Consider the following 23,108-nt stretch of genomic DNA (forward strand, 5'->3'; position numbering starts at 1 on the left):
CATCTTCTCACTCAGATCCTGACCTCCCCCTGATTTTCCCATCACTGTAGACAGCATCACCATCACTTGTGCCTCCCAAGCCTATAGCTTTGGCATTATCCTCAGCTCACCTTTTTCATTCAACCCACGTATTCAATCTATTACCAAATCTTGTTGGCTCAATCTTCACAGCATCACTAAAATCTGCCATTCTTTCCATCCAAATTGCTACCACATTCATCCAAACACTTATCCTATCCTGCCTTGATGACTGCATCACCCTTCTCACTGACTTCCCCGTCTCCTGTCTCTCACCACTCCATGCCAAACTTTACTCTCCTATTCAGATATTTTTTCTACAGTACCATTCAGTTCCCATTTCCCCACTCCTCCAGAACCTCCAGTGATTGCCTATCCACCTCCGCATCAAACAGAAACTCCCTACCATTGACGTAAATGTACCCAGCCACCCAGCTAGACCCTCCTTCATCCTTTTGCCCTGGCTTCTGCTGCTTCTGACTAAACACTCAAGTAGTAATATTAGTATCATGGCTTGAGCATCCCCTTGCTATGGTCTACTTTACTAGGCACTTGGGAAATCATGAATAACTAAAGGGCACATCCCTGACCACAAGGAGCTTACATGCTAATAGCAGAGATAAATATAAAAATAGTTACAATACTGGCAAAAAGAATTATTTGGGTATATATATATATATATATATATATATCTGGCAGCATGGCCTAGTGGCAAGACCATGGGCTTGGGAGTCAGAGGTGGTGGGTTCTAATCCCGCCTCTGCCACTTGTCTACTGTGTGACCTGTCCCACACAGGGCTCACAGTCTTAATCCCCATTTTACAGGTGAGGGAACTGAAGCAAAGAAAGGTTAAGTGAGTTGCCCAAGGTCACATAGCAGATAAGAAGCAGAGTTGGGATTAGAAACTAGATCCTTTTGACTTCCAGACAGTCACCTGTCTCCTGGGGACAGGTTCATTTGGGAATCAGTGCGGCGAAAGAGAGAGAGAGGCTGGGGATGGAAAGGCTGAGTTTTATACAAAATTTATTCTGAGAGGCAAATTGAATTATTTGATTATTTTGGATGCAGAGAATTGAATTATTTCATTATTTTTCACACAGCACATTGAAACATTTGATTATTTTAGCTGCAGCAAATTGAACCTCCGTTTCAGGAGAAATAAGATTATTTAATGATATTAGATCTTCCCTCTCAGGCAGAATATATGTATGTGTTACACGCGCGTGGCAAAACACCCAGGTCTCACCCAGGAGGAATTCACTTATGGTTTGTTCGCACATGGGGAGGCGGCTAGCTCCCCCCTTGAACGCTCAGCAAGATATCCATCCCACGGCCCCTGTCTCAGTGCGCTGGTCCTGGTTGCAGAGCTGGTGACTGGTGCTCTGGGCAGAGAAAGACACGTGGGCAGCTGCTGCTGCACATCTCAGACCACTGCCCAGAAGATCAGAGGAGACAGATATTTATAACCTGTGGCTTGGGCCATCCCGGCTTAGGTCCTCAGCTTGCTTAATCTTCCTCCTTTCTTTCATTTATTCAATAGTATTTATTGAGCGCTTACTATGTGCAGATCACTGTACTAAGAGCTTGGAATGTACAAATCGGCAACAGATAGAGACAGTCCCTGCCCATTGACGGGTTTACAGTCTAATGGGGGGAGACAGACAGACAAAAACATAGCAATAAATAGAATCAAGGGGATGTACATCTCATTAAAACAATAGCAATAAATAGAATCAAGGGGATGTACATCTCATTAACAAAATAAATAGGGTAATAAAAATATATATAAAAATTGAGAGGATGAGCACAGTGCTGAGAGGAGGGGAAGGGAGAGGGGGAGGAGCAGAGGGAAAGGGGGGAAAAGAGGGTTAGCTGAGGGGAGGTGAAGGGGGGTAGAGGGGCAGCAGAGGGGAGCAGAGGGGAAAAGGGGAAGCTCAGTCTGGGAAGGTGTCTTGGAGGAGGTGAGCTCTAAGTAGGGCTTTGAAGAGGGGAAGAGAATTAGTTTGGCGGAGGTGAGGAGGGAGGGCATTCCGGGACAGCAGGAGGATGTAGCCCAGGGGTCGACGGCGGGATAGGCAAGAATGGGGGACGGTGAGGAGGTGGGCGGCAGAGGAGCGGAGCATGCGGGATGAGCAGTAGAAAGAGAGAAGGGAGGGGAGGTAGGAGGAGGCAAGGTGATGGAGAGCCTTGAAACCTCGAGTGAGAAGTTTTTGTTTCGTGCAGAGGTTGATAGAAGGGGAGTGACATGCCCAGAGAGTTTCTGCAGGAAGATGAGCCGGGCAGCGGAATGAAGAATAGACTGGAGCGGGGAGAGACAGGAGGAAGGGAGATCAGAGAGAAGGCTGACACAATAATCCAGCCGGGATATTAAGAGAGCCTGTATCAGTAAGATAGCTGTTTGGGTGGAGAGGAAAGGGTGGATCCTGGCGATATTATAAAGGTGAGACCGGCAGGTTTTGGTGACGGATTGGATGTGTGGGGTGAATGAGAGATACCTTATTTGGTCGGCATGGAGGTGAGGGACACCTATCTTTCCACCCCGTCCACCCCCAGCCAAAGAGGTTAAGTCATAGGTAACATTTTGCCTTCAAACATGCCCACGTCTCCCCCATCCTAAAAAAACCCGCTCTTGACCCCACTTCCCCCTCCAGTTATTGCCCTATCTCCCTACTACCCTTCCTTTCCAAAATCCTAGAACGAGTCGTCTACAATCGATGCTTAGAATTCCTTAACTCCCATTCTCTCCTAGACCCCCTCCAATCTGGCTTCCGTCCCCTCCACTCTACCGAGACTGCTCTCTCTAAGGTCACCCGTGACCTCCTTCTTGCCAAATCCAATGGCTCCTACTCCATTCTAATCCTCCTTGACCTCTCTGCTGCCTTTGACACTGTCGACCATCCCCTCCTCCTCCGTACCTTATCTCACCTTGGCTTCACGGACTCTGTCCTCTCCTGGTTCTCCTCTTACCTCTCTGGCCGATCATTCTCGGTCTCCTTCGCTGGAGCCTCCTCCCCCTCCCATCCTTTAACTGTTGGAGTTCCTCAAGGGTCAGTTCTCGGTCCTCTTCTGTTCTCCATTTACACTCACTCCCTCGGTAAACTCATTCGCTCTCACGGCTTTGACTACCATCTCTACGCAGATGACACGCAGATCTACATCTCCGCCCCTGTCCTCTCCCCCTCCCTTCAGGCTCGCATCTCCTCCTGCCTCCGGGACATCGCCACCTGGATGTCGGCCCGCCACCTAAAACTCAACATGAGCAAGACTGAGCTCCTCATCTTCCCTCCCAAACCCGGTCCTCTCCCAGACTTCTCTATCACTGTGGATGGCACGACCATCCTTCCCGTCTCTCAGGCCTGCAATCTCGGTGTCATCCTTGACTCGTCTCTCTCGTTCACCCCACACATCCTATCCGTTACCAAGACCTGCCGGTTTCACCTCTACAATATCGCCAAGATCCGCCCTTTCCTCTCCACCCAAACGGCTACCTTACTGTTACGGGCTCTCGTTATATCCCGGCTAGACTACTGTGTCAGCCTTCTCTCTGACCTCCCTTCCTCCTCTCTCGCCCCGCTCCGGTCTATTCTTCACTCCGCTGCCCGGCTCATCTTCCTGCAGAAACGATCTGGGCATGTCACTCCCCTTCTTAAACAACTCCAGTGGTTGCCTATCAACCTCCGCTCCAAACAAAAACTCCTCACTCTAGGCTTCAAGGCTCTCCATCACCTTGCCCCTTCCTACCTCTCCTCACTTCTCTCTTTCTACCGCCCACCCCGCACGCTCCACTCCTCCGCCGCCCACCTCCTCACCGTCCCTCGGTCTCGCCTATCCCGCCATCGACCCCTGGGTCACGTCCTCCCGCGGTCCTGGAACGCCCTCCCTCCTCACCTCCGCCCAACTGATTCTCTTTCCCTCTTCAAAACCTTACTTAAAACTCACCTCCTCCAAGAGGCGTTCCCAGACTGAGCTCCTCTTCTCCCTCTACTCCCTCTGCCATCCCCCCTTTACCTCTCCGCAGCTAAACCCTCATTTTCCCCTTTTCCCTCTGCTCCTCCACCTCTCCCTTCCCATCTCCACAGCACTGTACTCGTCCGCTCAACTGTATATATTTTTGTTACCCTATTTATTTTGTTAATGAATTGTACATCGCCTTGATTCTATTTAGTTGCCATTGTTTTTACGAGATGTTCTTCCCCTTGACTCTGTTTATTGCCATTGTTCTCGTCTGTCCGTCTCCCCCGATTAGACTGTAAGCCCGTCAAATGGCAGGGACTGTCTCTATCTGTTGCCGACTTGTTCATCCCAAGCGCTTAGTACAGTGCTCTGCACATAGTAAGCGCTCAATAAATACTATTGAATGAATGAATTTTGACCTAGAGATGGTCAGTGCCCAGGTTCACCTTGGCACATACTACTCCTTGGCCCTCGCCATTTGTGCTCACCTGACCCCACCCCCTCCTGCGTCCCCTCCCGGATGTGTGGTGGTGGGATGGAGCTGGAGGCCGTGCTCTCCAGTGCTGTCCCTCCCTTGACCACATGGGCTGATATCCTTCCCTGGCTAGCCACAGGAGCCCGGAAAGTGGACCTGTGGGTTGGGGCAGAGGACAGGGCCCCATCCCCTGGCCAGGGGTGACGGGAGGTGGAACCTTCAAGGTGTGCAGACCGGAGGTGGGGAGGGTGACTGGTGAACTACAACGGTCTTAAGGTAGTGCACAGAGGCAGGAGCCGGGGATGGCTGCAGCTTTCATCACAGTTGCGTGGATGGGGCCGAGCAACAGCAACATAATAACCAGCATCCTCCTACTAAACCCACTGCCAGGAACAAAAGTAGTTGCAACCCATGGAATAGCAAGCTCCCCAACTTTTTAAAGAGTCCTTGGAATCAGTCCCAAACTCCTCCATTGGTGTCTTCATCATGGTACTGGTCAACCACATGCTACAGATCTGCAACAACTGCATCCAAGTGTCTAGAGTTGTCTGGGATGAAGGTGCAACATTCCTTTCTGATGAGCTTGCAGACCCCTCCTTAGCTGGGGAGGAGAAAGTCAAGAGCCATCCAGTTCTGCAGTACGGTCATCCGGATGGCTTTCTGCTCATCCCTGAGGGTCTGAAGGCTGGCAGCGCTGGCATGCGTTATCTGTTCAACTAGTTTAGCCAGGTTAAGTCCTTCGCAAGTGGCCTGTGCAACCCCATATGCAGGAAACATGATCCCGAAAAAACGCTCGGTCCCTGAGACTGGGCCCCCCAGCCCGACAGTTTTGGAGTCGGCCTTCTGGGCAGCTCTTTGTGGTGGACAGCCAGGAGCACAAAACTGAGTAAGCAAGTCCTCCCTGCCCAGCAGGGAGCCACTGTTAAGCACGGGTGCCACATGTGAGCTAGGCAGGTACAGCAAAGCGGGCGACGCCACAACTGCCAAAGATCCTGTTTGCAGTGAGCAGGCCCTAAGAACAGACATCCACCCCCTTCTCAGTGGCCGGTCGGCCATGGTGCCCGGCCGTGGTTAGTGCCCATCCTGGAGCTTAGATGCATTACATACATGGGAAATCTTGCCCGCCCAAAATTTTGTGCCAATACTGTGAAAGCAGAACGATGAGACAACACGGTCAATCCACCCACTCACCGTAAGGTACGTGGTGGCATTTGCTGGTTCGGAGACGGGGTGGTGGGTGCAGGGATGAGGGGGCCCTGTCTCATTGAACCAGGTGGAGTTATCACAAGGATGGGCTATATGGAGATACCCCGTCCTCCCACATTCAATGGGGCATGCCCACAAACCCAACACTTCAAAACGTTCAGATCCAAGGCCTTCAAGAAGGTGATGTCCCGGGTTCCCAGGGCCAAGATGGTAAGCAGACCGAGCAACTTCATAGAGCGATGTTGTCATCTTCCCCCTCTCATGGGTGTGGTCTCTGGAAGAGAAAAGGGTCTAGGTCTTGGAGGATATCCAAGCCTCTATTAGCATCAGTTGACAGTCCTCATCAGTATTACCACCCAGGATTTCCCAGTCAGGGCCTTTTTAAGGGTAATCCATAACCGGCCCCTCTGGGGATGCTGAATAATGACACGCTACTCAATCTGCCTCTGGTGTCCCTCTTGTGGGAGGATGGCAGGGTGTGTGGTTACCATGCCATTAAAGGTATGGTTCATGGGGCTGCCAGTGGGCACAGTTCATGGGGCTGCTAAAGGGTGTCTGCCTGTTGTTCAGTGCGTTGACCGCCTCCCAGAGGGGGCGGCTTCACCTCTGGAGCAGGGTGGCTGCGCCTGGTGTGTGTCATGTTCATGAATTAAGTTGCCCCTTCAGGAGTTCTTTCCACTGTTCCACTAGTACATTGGCTTGTGGCCGATATGGTACGTGAAATGTCCAGTGGATTCCCTGGTCCTGGGCCCAGGTCTGCAAGGGTCGGTTTGTAAAATGGGATCCATTGTCAGATGTATCTCCTGGGGCAGTGGGAGTTGGGAGAACCAGTGGCTCAGCCGCAGTAGAACCTGCTGGCGTTGGGCATGGAAAAACTTCCAGCCCTGCAGGGAGGGAGAGAGGGGCCCAATAAAATCAATTTGCCATTGTCCATAAAACCTTGCCCTCCCTCAAATTCCAGAAAGCCCAGCCCTGCTGGAACTGATGCCAGTGGAGCTGGCAGGTCTCACAGCTAGAGAAATTTTCCCAAGCCTGCCGCTGTGTTAAGGGGCAGGTTCAGGTGCCGCACTGGCACCACAGATCATCTGCCCTGGTGTGTCCCACCCATTGATTACAGGCCTCACCTAGCCGGAGGAGAGAATCCTTGCCCCACTGGGCAGTACTGGAGTCGACTTCCAAGGTCGATACCTATCGGTCAGACTCATTGTTCCATTAGGTCCCAAGAGACCCATCCCTTTGCTGTGCGGATACATGTCCTATGGCCAGGGATTTCTCTGACCCGATGGCATACAGCTCTTCCCAGATATTCTGTCCTCATACAGAGTGGTTGCGGACCTGCCACCCCTCTGCCTTCCAGTGCCCTAACTACTGAGTGGCCCCGGCCCACATTGCATAGGAGTTGGTATAGATAGATGGTCTGGGCTCCTGCCTCCGCTGCCAAGGGGACCACTTCCAGTTCCGCCTCCTGGACAGAACCTTGGATCAGTTTCCAGAGGGTGCGGCCAGCTCGGGGCTCAACGGCTCCAGCTTTGCCCTGCCAAACCCCTCCTGTTTTATGGGCAGATAAGTCAGTAGAACAGACTCCCTCATGTTCCCCAATCACAGTACCTGGGCAAGACACCGTGGGTGCCTCAGCAATGGGCGTAGCTGGGGCCCAATCCTGACCCCCCCCAACAGCAACCTGCACTAACTCAGCCAAGCACTCCGGGTTTGTGGTCCCAGCATCCTCCACGTGATGGTGAATATAGAGAATCCACTGCTGTAGGGCAGCACTTTGGATGATGCCCGGAGGGGGATTGCCACTCAATATCAGCTTAATAACCGGGAGTGGGCCTTTAAGGTCACTGAACGGCTGCCTGTGGTACCCTCAGTGTCTAGCAGGGCAACCTAAGAGGCTAAGGGAATTTTCTCATAAAGAGTGTTTTGGGCCCGGCCACTTCACCAGCTACGTGATCTGAATTGGATTGGGTGTTCCCCAGGTGCCCCTGCGTCCTCTTGCCACAATCCCCACTGGTAACCTGAGCTGCCAATACCCACATGTAATACAAAGGGGTGGGAGGGGTGTATAGGCCCAAGTGATTGGTACGCCAGGATCTGCTCGATCAAGAGGGAGAGGGCTTCCTGGTGTATCTCCCCCAATTCCCACTGGCTGCGTTCTTTCAAAAGATTAAGAAGAGGTCAGGAAATGGCACTAAACCCCGGGGCAGGTGCCCTCCAAAATCCCAGTGTCCCTGGCACCTGTCGGAAGCCCTTCTTTGAGGTAGGGGGAGGGAGGTCCTTTAGGGTGGTCAAATCTCCTGGGGTATCAAGCAGTGGCCTGCCAACCAGCAGACACCTAGGAGACTTCTTGGGCTGGGCCCTGCCTGTTTTTGCTCCAGGACCTGCAGTCCTAATGATTCTAGGTGATGGAGGATCTTGTCCCTTATCGCCCTGACTCCTTCCTCTGAGGTTCCCCCCAACAGGATGTCATCTATGTACTGCAATATCACAATTCCTTCAGGGGGTGGAAGGAGCTTCTGCAGCTCTTGGGCAAATATACAGTGTCCCAGGGTAGGGCTGTGCTTATATCCTTGTGGGAGCCGCGTAAGGGTATACTGAGCTCCAACCCAGGTAAAGGCAAGCTTCTCTTGATCCTTCACGTGAATGGGGAACATGAAAACCACATCTTTAACATCCAGGGTGGCCATCCACACGAACCCCCCTGTGTCAGTATCTCAGACGATATCTTTGATACGGAGGACTGCTGAGTGAAGAGGCCCCATGGCCTTGTTCGGGTGGCGGTAGTCCACCGTCAAACCACACTCCCCATTTGGCTTCTTAACCGGCCACGCTCGGGAGTTATAGGCCAAACCGATACAGTGTACAACTCCTTTCGTCTCGAGGTCCTTGAGTACTGCTGCGATGGGATGCCCAGCTTAGGGGGTAACCGCGATACTGGGGAATGTGCACAGGGTGGCATGTGGGAAGAGGTGGTGCCATCTGTAGAAGTGCAACCACTGCACCCCTAGCAGGAGGTGCATTAGTGGTCACTTCTCCAGGTGGTATGCCAATAGCCCACCGCCCCCAGTCACCATCCCAGGTTTCTCCCCGGATGTTCATAGAGCCCAATGCCGGGGCCGCTCGCTTTACTCAGCCATTGGCCACGACTAATTTGGCTTGGGTGACAGGGACGCTCTACCGTTTCTCAGTGATCCCAAATGTGGAAACGTTTCCCCTAATTGACGGTTGGCCCCTTAGCCAAGCATCCCTCCTAATCATAGATATCTGGGTCCCGGTGCCTCCCAGGAGGGAGACTTCCTGACGATTATTCACGAGTATGGTCATGCGTGGGGAGCACTCGGGCTGTGAGAGGGCTGCAGCCACCGTCCATTGGCCGGGCCTGCCGGATCCCCCTTCTAGTTTCTCTGCTCCGCGGTGGGTCTACCTTCCCGAGTGAGCAGCTTCAGGATATTGGTGGGCAGCCCATCCAGCTCGTCCATAGGAAAGCCCCACTCCCTTAACTCTCGCCATATGGCCACCCGTCCCGGGTCCCATCTTCCTGAACTGGCTGACTGTGGGGGTTGGTGGGGGTCCTTTTTAGTAGTCTTCCGAGCTGCCCTCCTCAGCCCCAGGCCTTTCTCAATCATGGCTGCCACACACCGGGTAATCAGCACCTCAGGAGATGGGAACAGGGGCCAGTCGCTGTGGACCATATTGGCCAGGGCGCTCCAGGTCTGTACCCCCGTGGCCCTATCCCTCAAATGGTGGTCCAGAGAGCGCTCGGGGCTTGGGGATGCACCCTTTACTACTGCACGGAGCAAGCCCTCTTGGGCAGGAAGGGACCAGGGGCTAGGTTCCCAACTTCTCTCCCTATCATCCAGAAGTCGATCAATTCCAAGCATCAGAAGATGCCGGTTTAATGTAGTTGGGTTAGCCCAGTGGAGGGTGTCAGCCCTTCCCTGTTCACTCTGGGGTACCGTCCAGGCCCAGCGTACCGCGAGGGTCCAGAGGGTACGGCCTTGAGCATGAGTGTGGGTCACATCCACCCCTGGGCCCAAATCTAGGCGGCTGCTTCCCCTCGGACTCAAGTCCACCTGGCTGGCTCCCGCCTTCCACGCCCTAGCCAGCCAGCCTAACACTGGTTCCCCAGGGTCCCGGGAAAACTCCTTAGAGAGCTGCCTGAGCTCAGGGGCTGTGAAAGCTGGAGTCTGGGGGGTGACCTTTCCCTTGGGATTCCACTCTTCCCTGATAACAGGGGAGGGAGGACTGGGCCGCCCCTCAGGGCTCTGTGGGGGCACCTCCCAATCCCGTGGGGAAGGGGGTGGATCCAGTTCTGGTAGGGATTGGGATCATTCGTTCCTTCTTCGGAGGAATTTTCCCACACAGCTGCAGGTACACGAACACCTTAATCTCCCGCTCAGTCAGGGGTCTTTCTTCCGTTATTCTAACACCTTGGCCACCCAGCTGGCCAATTTCTGCTCCAAAATGGTGGCCTGCTGCATCTTCACTTTCCCTTAGTTTCACCTCCAGGTCCTCCTTCTCCCACCGCCACCCTAGTCGCTCCCCGGCGGCTGCCTGTAGCGCCATGGTGAGGAGGCCAAGGAGGCGGAGGAGGGCCATTTTTTCCTTCCTCTTCCTGATTCGAGGAACCTCCCGCCAATCACAAAACTCCCTCACCAGATGGGCCGGATCATTTGTGAGAGTACAATGCAACAAAGTTAGGAGGCATGTTTCATGCCCACAGTAAGTTTTCAGTCTAGAGGGATCTGTTCCATAGCTGGCATTACCATCCTTCTTGTCTCACAAGTCCATAACCTTGGTGTTAGCCTTGTCTGCTCTCTGTCATTCAACACATATATTCAATCTGTCACTAAATCCTGTAGGTCCCACCTTCACAGCAGAGCTAAAATCTGCCCTTTCCTCTTCATCTAAACTTAAACTTAACCATGTTAATACAATCACTCATCCTATCCTGCCTGGACTATTGCATCAGCCTCTTTGTTTATATCCCAGCCTCCTATCTCTCCCCACTCCAGTCCATACTTCACTCAGCTGCCCCGATCATTTTTCCACCTAAAAGTTCAGGATATGTCATCTCGCCATTGTTCTTGTCTGTCCGTCTCCCCCGATTAGACTGTAAGCCCGTCAAACGGAGGGACTGTCTCTATCTGTTGCCGACTTGTTCATTCCAAGTGCTTAGTACAGTGCTCTGCACATAGTAAGCGCTCAATAAATACTATTGAATAAATACTATTGAAAAAACCTTCAGTGGTTGTTCATCCACTTCAATATCAAACGAAAACTCCTCATCATTGCCATTAAAGCACTCCATCACCTTGTCCCCTCTTACCTCACCTTGCTTCTCTCTTTCTATAACCCCAGCTGCACACGCTGCTCCTTTTGTTCTAGCCTTCTGACTGTGCCTCGATCTTGCCTCTCGCACCACCGACCCCTAGCCCATGTCTTGCCTCTGGCCTGGAAAACCTTCCCCCTTCAAAACTGACTGTCAGTTACTCTCCCTCTCTTCAAGCCTTATTGAAGGCACATCTCCTCCAAGAAGCTTTCCCACACTAAGCCCCACCTTTTCTCATCTCTCACTCCCTTCTGCATCTCCTGGACTTGCTCCCTTTGCTCTTTCCCACCTCCCAGCCCCATGACACTTATATACATATCAGTAATTTATTTCTTTTTAATTGATGTCTGTCTCCCCAGCTCTAGACAGTAAACTTGTTGTGGGCTGGGAATGTGTCAGTTTATTGTTGTATTGTACTCACCCAAGGGCTTAGTACAGTGTTCTGCACACATTATGTACTCAATAAATATGATTGAATGAATGAATGAATGATCACCTGGAGACAGGTAATAATGTTAGTATTTGTTAAGTGCTTACTATGTGCAAAGCACTGTTCTAAGCGTTGGGGAGATACAAGGTGATCACGTTGTCCCTCATGGGGCTCACAGTCTTCATCCCCATTTTACAGATGAGGTAACTGAGGCCCAGAGAAGTTAAGTGACTTGCCCAAAGTCACACAGCTGACTAGTGGCAGATCCGGGATTAGAACCCAAGACCTTTGACTCCCAAGCCTGGGCTTTATCCACTGAGCCACACTGCTTCTCTGCAGGGTGGAGTTTTCCACAGGGGGAGTTTTCTTGTCCTTCTGTGATTACTACTTTCAATCATCCCCCTACCTTCCCTTTTTTCCTTTTGTAACTGTGGTTTTGAGGCTCTTTCTGGAGAAGATGGGATCATCTCATTCTTGCTGCAGTTCAAACTGCCATTAATGGCTGTTGCCAGTAGCTGTTCTGATCCCACCACTCTGTCTTGTGCTTCATTAACTACTGTGCCATGAATGTGTTTGATTCGCCCTGTCCTCCTGTTACTTCTCATAAACCACTCACCTATACAATTTGAATAATTTGATCATTTCCTTCCCACCAGCCTCAAATGTCATCCATCTTAACAGAACTATCTAGGGAGTAAGAAAGGGACTTAGGAGAGGATGAAAAGAGTTAGTTTTATCAGTAAAAGGGAGCTAGTTTGAGGCATAAGGGAGTTAGCTTAAGATGAGAAGGAACCTAACGGTTCCACAATGCTTTTCAGGATTGTGTTCTGTGACATGCTAATGAAACATAATTTTTCGAGACGATTCCATTGAGCCGTGATTCATGGAATCATCCCACCAGGTCTCTGAAAACTTTATATTAGGAGGTCGCTGGACTTTCTGAGCAGGAGGGCTACACTGGGGAAGAGGGAGACGGGATTTTGTGTTGAAAGTTATGTAATGTAATCCAGATCCCAGGTCTACAAGTGATAATTTGTAGAAGCCAGAGTTAGTTTAAAATACAAATCCTATTAATTCTCAAATGCTTGAAAATTTCAGTAAAGATGACTAACTGATTTATCTTTCACTGGAGCAAGGGAAACTGTAAATTCTCCAGAGGTTAAGGAGTGGATGGGGAGCAGGAAGTTGGAATTGCATCAGATGACTGGGGGAAAGGCAGAGGTGGGGACGGAGGCAGGGCCATGTAGAATAGTATTTCAACCCATTGGCCTCGAGGTTGATAGGCTTGATAGAATGCAAAGACAAAGTAGGAGGTCAACAACATGGGTGTCACAACTCTGTGGCAGCACTGACCCAGCCAAAAGGGGAAAGGAGTTAGCTAGAATGGGAAAGGAACCTCGCTGGGTGAGGAGAGGAAAAGATATGTGGAGAGAAAACTATGAAAGCCTGACATTAAGTTTTCATGAAGGCACATATCCTCCAAGAGGCCTTCCCTGAATAAGCCCTTCTTTCTTCTTCTCCACTCCCTTCTGCATTGCCTTGACTTGTTTCTTTTTTTCATCACCCCAAGACCCACAGCAAGTATGGATATATCTATAATTTTACTTATTTGTATTAATGTCTGTCTCCCCCTCTAGACTATATGCTCACTGAAGACAGGGAATGTGTCTGTTCTATTGTTGTATTGTGCTCTCCCAAGCACTTCTTACAGTTCTTTGCACACAGTAAGCACTCCATAAATACAAGTGACTGATTGACTGGCTGACTTCATCATTAATGGTACTTACAGTATGTATTGTGTGCACAGCATTGTACATAAGCACTTGGGAAAGTATCATTCAAAAGAGTTGATTGACATGTCCCCTGTCCTCACTGAACTTACACTCTAAAGGGGGGGACAGGTAATAGTGCAAATAAATCATTTATGATATATAACTTAGAGATTGGTTATATATTAACTAAATATATATATTAACTAAAGTCATCCTTGACTCGTCTCTCTCGTTCACCCCACACATCCTATCTGTTACCAAGACCTGCCGGTTTCACCTTTACAATATCGCCAAGATCCGCCCTTTCCTCTCCACCTGAACGGCTACCTTACTGCTATGGGCCCTCGTTATATCCCGGCTAGACTACTGTGTCAGCCTTCTCTCTGATCTCCCTTCCTCCTCTCTCGCCCCGCTCCAGTCTATTCTTCACTCCGCTGCCCGGCTCATCTTCCTGCAGAAACGATCTGGGTATGTCACTCCCCTTCTTAAACACCTCCAGTGGTTGCCTATCAACCTCCGCTCCAAACAAAAACTCCTCACTCTAGGCTTCAAGGCTCTCCATCACCTTGCCCCTTCCTATCTCTCCTCCCTTCTCTCTTTCTACCGCCCACCCCGCACGCTCCGCTCCTCTGCCGCCCACCTCCTCACCGTCCCTCGGTCTCGCCTATCCTGCCGTCGACCCCCGGGCCACGTCCTCCCGCGGTCCTGGAACACCCTCCCTCCTCACCTCCACCAAACTGATTCTCTTCCCCTCTTCAAAACCCTACTTAAAACTCACCACCTCCAAGAGGCCTTCCCAGACTGAGCTCCCCTTCTCCCTCTACTCCCTCTACCACCCCCCCTTCACCTCTCCACAGCTTAACCCTCTTTTCCCCCCATTTCCCTCTGCTCCTCCCCCTCTCCCTTCCCATCCCCTCAGCACTGTACTCGTCTGCTCAACTGTATATATTTTCTTTACCCTATTTATTTTGTTAATGAACTGTACATCGCCTTGATTCTATTTAGTTGCCATTGTTTTTACGAGATGTTCTTCCCCTTGACTCTATTTATTGCCATTGTTCTTGTCTGTCCTTCTCCCCCGAATAGACTGTAAGCCTGTCAAACGGCAGGGACTGTCTCTATCTGTTCCCGACTTGTTCATCCCAAGCGCTTAGTACAGTGCTCTGCACATAGTAAGCGCTCAATAAATACTATTGAATGAATGAATGAACTAAATGAGTACAATTATTATTATTACTTACGATTGTTTTTGTCAGAGACAATATGGCTTAGGGTCAACCATGACTAGATCTTTTGGGTCTGGTCATTATGCTTCAGGCTGGTAGTGTGACCTTGAACAAGTCACTTGATCTTTCTATCACACAGTTTCAGTAAGTGGGGTTAAAATACCTGCTCTTACTGGCATGATCATGATCATGATGATGACTGATCATGAACCCTCTCATGACTTAGCGATCATGTTTGTTCTGACTTTCGGGTATATTTCATATCTTACACTGAGCTAGGCTTGAAGAAAACAATAAATTATTCATTCACTGTCTTTCCACAGGGCTCAATTTTCCCTCCTTTTGAAAATGCACAAGTCAATCCCAGTGCTAGAGGTACTGAAGTTGCAATTTGTGCCAGAGCCAAGTTTGTAGCATTAAACTCATTCCTTCTGTGGGCTTCCTGAGGGCAAAGACTGTTAATAATAATAGCATTTGTTAAGCACTTATTATATGCCAGGCACTGTAATGAGCACTGGATCTGTCTTCCTATGCTTGATTCTCCTCTGTGGGCTAGAGATGACTCAGGGATGTGATCTTCTAATATATAGTACTCTTTCTTTTCAGAGGAGTCTCATATGACACATGGTGAATAATAATAATAATTATAGCACTTGTTAAGCACTTATTAGGTGCCAGGCACTGTACTGAGTGCCGAGGTGGATCCAAGCAAATCCGGTGGGACATGGTCCTTGTTCATTCATTCATTCATTCAATAGTATTTATTGAGCACTTACTATGTGCAGAGCACTGTACTAAGCGCTTGGGATGAACAAGTCGGCAACAGATAGAGACAGTCCCTGCCATTTGACGGGCTTACAGTCTAATCGGGGGAGACGGACAGACAAGAACAATGGCACTAAACAGCGTCAATGGGAAGAACATCTCGTAAAAACAATGGCAACTAAATAGAATCAAGGCGATGTACAATTCATTAACAAAATAAATAGGGTAACGAAAATATATACAGTTGAGCGGACGGGTACAGTGCTGTGGGGATGGGAAGGGAGAGGTGGAGGAGCAGAGGGAAAAGGGGAAAATGAGGCTTTAGCTGCGGAGAGGTAAAGGGGGGATGCCAGAGGGAGTAGAGGGGGAAGAGGAGCTCAGTCTGGGAAGGCCTCTTGGAGGAGGTGATTTGGGGCTCACAGTCTCAATCTCCATTTTACAGAGGAGCAAATTGAGTCCCAGAGAGGTGAAGTGACTTGCCCAAGGTCACACAGCAGACAAGTGGCAGAGCTGGGCTTAGAACACATGACCTTCTGACTCACAGGTCCATACTCTATCCCCTAAGCCATCAATGATGACGATAATGATGATGAAGAGGAGGAGGAGGAGGAGTAAGATGATAATGATTTTGATCATGGCGATTGGGGAGAATGGACTGACTCTCCCTACAGGAGGCTCAACCCTAGTGTCCCTACTCCCCAGGTCCGTCCCTCAATATACATCTAGCCACATGGCCCCAGGATAGTCCCATACTGGTGCTCCCCAGAGCATTCCAGTGGCAATCAATCAATCAATCAGTCAATGGTATTTGAGTGTTTTCCACGTGTTAGACACTGTACTAAGCAAATGGGAGAGTACAACAGCAAGGGATATGTTGTCTACCCTCAAGGAACTTAGCATTTAATGGGGCGATGTTATTTACAAGCTGTATAACCTAGAAGAAAAAGGATAAATCAGGAAGTAGTACAAACATAGCATTAAACAGTTGAACAAATAATTGAATGTGCACATTAATATATATATAGAATGCATATATAAATAAAAATATACGTACATGAGTGCTGAAGGTAACGGTGAAATTCACAGGTTTGTTAAGAGTGGGTGTGGGGCTGACAAAATTGGGATGTTGGGAAATAAATAGAAAAAGCTTCCTGTAGGCAGTGAGAGTTTAGGAGGACTTTGAAGATGGGGAAGGTAAATTGGGTTTGGGAGAGGGGGATTCCTCCAGATGACAGATTGTTCTATTATAAATAACAGATGAATCTCAGTCCAGTTTCAAAGTCTTTAGGACTGAGAACCTGTGTGAAAGAATTTATTAGGTTTTCAATGGTTCGCTCAGCATCACTTCTACACTCTCACATGTGTCAGTCCTGTTCCTGCTGCATCGGTGAGTTCAGTGAGGGTGTAAGCTCGCAGGGGTGTAACACCCTGCAAACTGCACAGGATGGTATTTGACCATAGCATAGTGGTCAAAATGTACTGTAGCTACTTAACCCAGGAGACAGCTACCTTGGTCTGAGGTCTTCACCACCCCTCTAGCCATTTATTTTTCATGATTCCTGATGAGCTTGTCCACCATGTGCAACATTCTGGGTGGTCTGCAGTGCCCCTGATGGCATAGGTCCAATAGGCAATCCCTTCCTTCTGGCTGTTTCACCACTTCTACCCACCTCCCCTTGCCACCTCCTACCATAATGAAAAGACAGACAAGACTTTGGGAGAAGGAGGGGGAGCACTTCTTCACACAAATCATAGTAGTTTAAGATGTGTTGCCAGAAACAGGGGAATCTCTTGGGTGAGAAGGCCAGGGTGGGCAACCCCTTTTGGTCCTTGTTTTCATTCAATCAATCACTCAATCACCTTGCCCCCATCATACCTCACCTCACTACTCTCCTACTAGAATCCAATGTGACCACTTTGCTTCTGTATTGCAAATTACTCATCATACCTCAATCATGTCTATCTCACCACTTACCTCTTGCCCATGTCCTGTCACCTGTCTGGAATACTCTCCCTCTTCATATTCACCCATCCTGTTGCCAGCACACATTCTCCAGCTGCTGGAGGGAATCTGAGGGAAGACGAATGGCTGGGCCCCATAGGCTGGACCCTGTTCCCCAAGGAAGATCCAATCTCCCTCCTTCCATTTATCTCTACCTCTTGGGAGAGTTCTTTACACCTGCTGTCTCCTCTTCCTCTCTCCACTTCTCTCCTCGATCCCCTCCAATCTGGGTTCTGCCAACTTCACTGCACAGAAACAATCCTCTCCCAGGTAACTAATGACCTTCTTCTCACAGTAATAATGTTGGTATTTGTTAAGCACTTACTATGTGCAGAGAACTGTTCTAAGCGCTGGGGTAGATACAAGGTAATCAGGTTGTCCCACGTGAAACTCACAGTCTTCATCCCCATTTTACAGATGAGGGAACTGAGGTCCAGAGAAGTAAAGTGACTTGCCCACAGTCACACAGCTGACAAGTGGCAGAGTGGGAATTCGAACCCATGACTTCTGACTCTCAAGCCCGTGCTCTTTCCACTGAGCCACGCTGCTTCTCACAAAATCTGACAGTCTCTAATCCATCCTAATCCTTCTAGACCTCTCAGCTGTCTTTGATACTGTAGACCATCTCCTTCTGGAAACGTTATCCAACCTTGGATTCACTGACACTGTCCTCTCTTGGTTCTCTTCCTGTCCCTCAGATCACTCCTTCTCAGTCTCTTTTGCTGGCTCCTCCTCTGCTTCCCACATTTTAACAGTAAAGGTTCCTCAAGGCTCAGTTATAGGTCCCCTTCTATTCTATATCTAAACCTTGGAAAACTCATTTGTTCCTATGGCTTCCATGACTATCTCTATGCAGTTGATTCCCCAAATCTACAGTTCCAGCCTTGACTTCTCCATCTATGCAATCTCTCATTGTCTCCTGCTTTCAAAGCTGTATTCCCTTGGATATCCCACCAGTACCTCAAATTAAACATGTCCAAAGCTAAACTCCTTATTTTCCTTCCAAATCTCTGCCCCCATGTCTTTCCTATAACTGTAGACAACACCACTGCGCTCCCTATTTTAGAAGCCTTGGTGTTGTCCTTGACTCATCTCTCTCATTCCTCTCTAATATTCAATTTGTCACCAAATCCTGTCAGTTTAACCATCACATCATTGCTAAAATCCACCCTTTCCTCTCCATCCAAACAGCTACCATACTGATCAAAGCACTTATCCTATCTCACCTTGACCTCTCCATTTGCCTCCTCACTGATCTCCCGGCCTCCTGTCTCTCCTAACTCCAATCCATGGATTCTTCATGGATCACCCTGCTTCATAGATCATTTATCAACAAAAATGTTCGGGTCATAACTCTTCATTTTTCAAGAATCTTGAATGGCTGCCCATTCATCTCTGCATCAAACAGAATCTCCTTACAATTGACTTTAAAGCACTCAATCACCTTGCCTCAGCCTACCTCAACTCACTCATCTCTTACTACAGCCCAGCCCACACACTCTTCTCCTCTAGTGTCAGCTTATTCACTGTGCCCCGATCTCATCTATCTCTCCATCCATGTCCTCCCCACAGCCTGGAACTCCCTCCCCCTCCATATATGTCAGACCATTACTCTATCCCCCTTCAAAGCATTACAGAGTTCACATATTCCAATCCAATTAAGTCCTCTATTCCCCTGCTTGCTCTCCCTTCTGTGTCATTTATGTTCTTGGATCTGTGACCTTCGGATATTTAATATTCACCCCACCACCAACCCCACAACACTTATGAATATATCTTTGAATTTTATATTATGTTAATTACTTATTCATATTAGTGTCTGTCTCCCCCTCTAGATTGTAAGCTTGTTGTGGGCAGAGAATGTATCTGTTATAGTTATTATATTGTCCTCTTCCCAAATGCTTAGTACAGTGCTCTGCACACAGTAAGCACTCAATAAATACAATTGATTGATTGATTGATTGAACATTTACTGTGTGCAGAGCACTGTAAAAAGCACTTGGGAAAGAACAACATAAAGGAGCTTATAGACATCTTTCCTGCCCATAATGAGCAGGAGAGACACACATTAATACAAATAAATGAATTATGGATATGTACATAAGTATTGTGGTGATGAGGGAGGGGTGAATAAATGGTGCAAATCAAAGTGTTATGGGAGTTCACCTATAAACAAGGAAAGGACAAGTAACTCAGTTTAAGGTTTGAGAAACAAGAAAGTATAGAGTGATTTTCAGTGGTTGGCACCAGCTTCTTTAATCCACCCCTTCCATTGATCAGTCAAGGTATGGTATTTAGTGAGAGCTTGTACTAAGCACTTGGAAAAATGCATCAGAAGGAAGGCACAATTTCCTTGTCAGCAAGGGGCTTACAGTATAATGGGGGAGATGGACAGAAATTATTTACAAATACTGAGATTAGGAGGGAATGTAAGGATACAATTGGGAGTAGCATGATTCTGTCAGGATGAACTAGTTGAATCAATATCTAACGTACATTTGAAAATATGTCTATTCTTAGATGGCGAAAATGGATATAAAAACATAAATGCTGAAGTTGGCTGTTGGGCCAATGGGAGTTGGATTGTTAATAAATAAATAAATGAGGAAGCTGTCTTGGAAGAGATGGGATTTGAGAATGGCTCTGAAAGCTGGGAGAATTGTGGTCTGGTGGATTTGAGTTGTGAGAGAGGTCCAGACCATGGAAACAGTGTGAGGAAGGAGATAGAGTCAGGAGAATCTAGAACAGTGAGAAATTGATGTGGAAGAGGTAAAGAGGGAGAGCTTAGGAGAAGCGAGGGAAGACCTGTTTTGTAGCAGGTAGGAGTCTTTTTCATGGGGCACCCCAATCTGGTTCTGTCCTCCCTAAGGAAAAGCCCCCCAGCACCATCTTATTCAATGCTCCCTTCACCTCTTGGTTTCTCAGGGTGTAGATGATGGGGTTGAGGGTTGGAGTGACCATGGTGTAGAAGAGGGAGACAAATTTGCCTTGGTCTTGGGAGTAGTTGCCACCAGGCTGGAGGTACATAAAGATTATGGTCCCATAGAAGATGCTCATGCCCAAGAGGTGAGAGAAGCAGGTGCTGAAGACCATTCTCCGACCCTCAGAGGAGCCAACCCTCATCACAGCCCAGGCAATGAAGCCGTAGGAAACCAGGATGAAGGCTAGAGGGACGATGCCTACAAGGATGCTAAGGGTAAAGAGGACAAGTTCACTGATGGTAGTGTCCATACAGGCAAGCTTAATGAGGGCTGGGACCTCACAGATGAAGTGGTCTAGGTGGTGGTGGCCACACTGAGGCAGGCACAGTATGAGCTTGGTGTGAACCAGTGAGTTGGCCAACCCACTCAGCTAGGATACGGCTGCCAGCCGCCGGCAGAGGCTGGGGTGCATGAGCATTGCATAGCACAGGGGCTGGCAGACGGCTGTATAGAGGTCCAGAGCCATCAAAGCCAGCAGACCACACTCTGTGGAGCCTAGGCCCAGGGAGACATAGAGCTGGACCACACAGCCCCCAAAGGTAATGGTCTCTTTGGGCCCCCACAGGTTCACTAGAGTCTGAGGGGCCAGGATGGTGTAGAAGCAGAGGTTCAGGAAGGAAAGGTGGTTGAGAAAGAAGTACATAGCCGTGTGGAAACAAGAATCCAGATGGGAGACCACCATGATGGCCGTATTGCCCAACAGACTCAGGAGGTAGAAAAAGAGTACAAACATAAAGAGCACAGCTTCAAGATGGGGTTGGTCTGAAAAGCCCAAGAAGATGAATCCCTCAAAGGAATTTTCATGAATTTTCATTGGTTTCCACCATCACCCTGGGATCCTACTCCCCTATAGAGAGAGCAGGAATATAGAGTGTGCCCTTTGTGGCAGGCGTTTGGGGCATGTTTTGGGACATCTGAAGTGTCACTCTCAAGAATGACGTCACTAACATCTGCCTCTTCCTCTTCATCCAAACTAACACATTAATGCATTTATCCTATCCTGCCTTGATTATTATATCTGCCTCCTTGCTGACCTCCCTGCCTCCTATTTCTCCCCACTCCAGTACTTACTCCACTCTGCTGCTTGAATCATTTTCCTTGAAATACATTCAGACCATGTTTCCCCACTCCTCAAGGAACTCCAGTGGGTGCCCCTCCCTTTACGCACCAAACAAAAACTCTTCACCTTTTGCTTTGAGGTAATAATAATAATGTTGGTATTTGTTAAGCGCTTACTATGTGCTGAGCACTGTTCTAAGTGCTGGGGTAGACATAGGGGAATCAGGTTGTCCCACGTGGGGCTCACAGTCTTAATCCCCATTTTACAGATGAGGGAACTGAGGCACAGAGAAATTAAGTGACTTGCCCACAGTCACACAGCCGACAAGTGGCAGAGCTGGGATTCGAACTCATGAGCCCTGACTCCAAAGCCCGTGCTCTTTCCACTGAGCCACGCTGCTTCTCCAATCACCCTACAACCCAGCCCGCACACTTGGCTCCTTTAAAGCTAACCTTCTCATTATACCTCGAGCTCATCATCTTTCTGCCAAGCTCTTGCCCACATCCTACTTTTGACCTGGACGGCCCTCCCTCTTCATATCAGGCAGATAATTGCTGCCCCCCAGTTGAAAGCCTTACTGAAGGCACATCTCTTCCAAGAAGTCTTCCCTGACTAAGTCCTCCTCTCCTCTTCTCCCATTCCCTTCTGCATCATCCTGACGTGTTCCCTTCATTCACTCTCCCCAGAGTACTTATGTAAATATCTTCAATTCATTCATTAATTCATGTGCATATAATAATCCCTCTCTACCTCTCTAGACTGTGATCTTCTTGTGGGCAGGGAATGTGTCGGTTGGTTGTTGAATTGTACTCTCCCAACCACTTAGTACCGTGCTTTACACACAGTAAGCAGTCAGTATATACAATTGAATGAACAAGTGAATGAGTGCAGTCTGTCAGGACTATCTATTGCCTCTCACCTCGAATCGGGGTTCAGACTTGTCACCCCTGAAAAGTCTGAAAAGCCCTCCAACTTAACTTTGTCAAACCATGTCCCTCTACTTCTTCAAAGCTTTCATCAAAAGCCACCTTCTCTAGGAGGCATTTGTCAATTACCTCCCCCCATCTTCCCCATCAGATCCCACTAGCAACCCAATTAATGGGATGCACAGTGAGTGACCTAGTGAAAAGAGCATGGAAGTGGGAGTGAGGAAACCCCAGGTTCTGATCCTGACTCTATTACTAGCTTGCTAGGAGAATTAGGGCAAGCCCCCTAACTTCTCTGTGTCCCTGTTTTTTAACCTGGACTACAGGGGATAAGATGTCTATTCTTCCTTCCTCTCAGATTGCTAGACTTTTGGGAAACATGGACTATGCCTGATCTGATAATCTTGTATCTACCAGATCTTACTAGCTGCATTACCACTCAGTAAACCCTTGATAAATATCAGGTCTTCCAATTCTGTTGAACTCTCCCAGCTTTCAGCATAGTGCTTTCGCCTAAATAATTGTAAATGCTTACACATTAAGATTGCTTAACTATTAATGATTAAGCTCATCGTTGTGAAGTTTTCCTTAAGACTGTGAAATTCTTAATAACTGAGTTACAATTGTATAAAGTAAATTATAAAGAAGTATGTGTGAAATATTCACTCCTCTATCACCAATCTACTTACTCTCTGTACCTCATTCTAGTCTACCTCACCATTGACTCTTTACGCATACCCTCCCTCTGGCCTGGGATTCCCTCTTCTTTCATATCCAACAGACTAACATTCTCCCCACCTTCAAAGCACTTCAAGAAGACTTTCCCATCTAATTTATCATTTCCCCTAGTCATTCTCCCTTCTGTCTCACTTATGCATTTGCATCTGTGCCCTTTAAGCATTTGATATTCGTCTCTGTCTTCAGCCCCTTAGCACTTACTGCATATACCTCTAGACTGTA

At 48.6% G+C, this 23,108-nt stretch overlaps 1 pseudogene; it reads right to left on the bottom strand.

Moving 5' to 3' along the window:
• Window positions 1–20,013: 20,013 nt before the first annotated feature.
• On the bottom strand, window positions 20,014–20,976 carry LOC100092913 (annotated as a pseudogene).
• Between the last annotated feature and the right edge of the window lie 2,132 nt (window positions 20,977–23,108).

Source organism: Ornithorhynchus anatinus, unplaced genomic scaffold (assembly GCF_004115215.2).
Source record: "Ornithorhynchus anatinus isolate Pmale09 unplaced genomic scaffold, mOrnAna1.pri.v4 scaffold_88_arrow_ctg1, whole genome shotgun sequence".
In the NCBI taxonomy this organism is placed as follows: Eukaryota; Metazoa; Chordata; class Mammalia; order Monotremata; family Ornithorhynchidae; genus Ornithorhynchus; species Ornithorhynchus anatinus.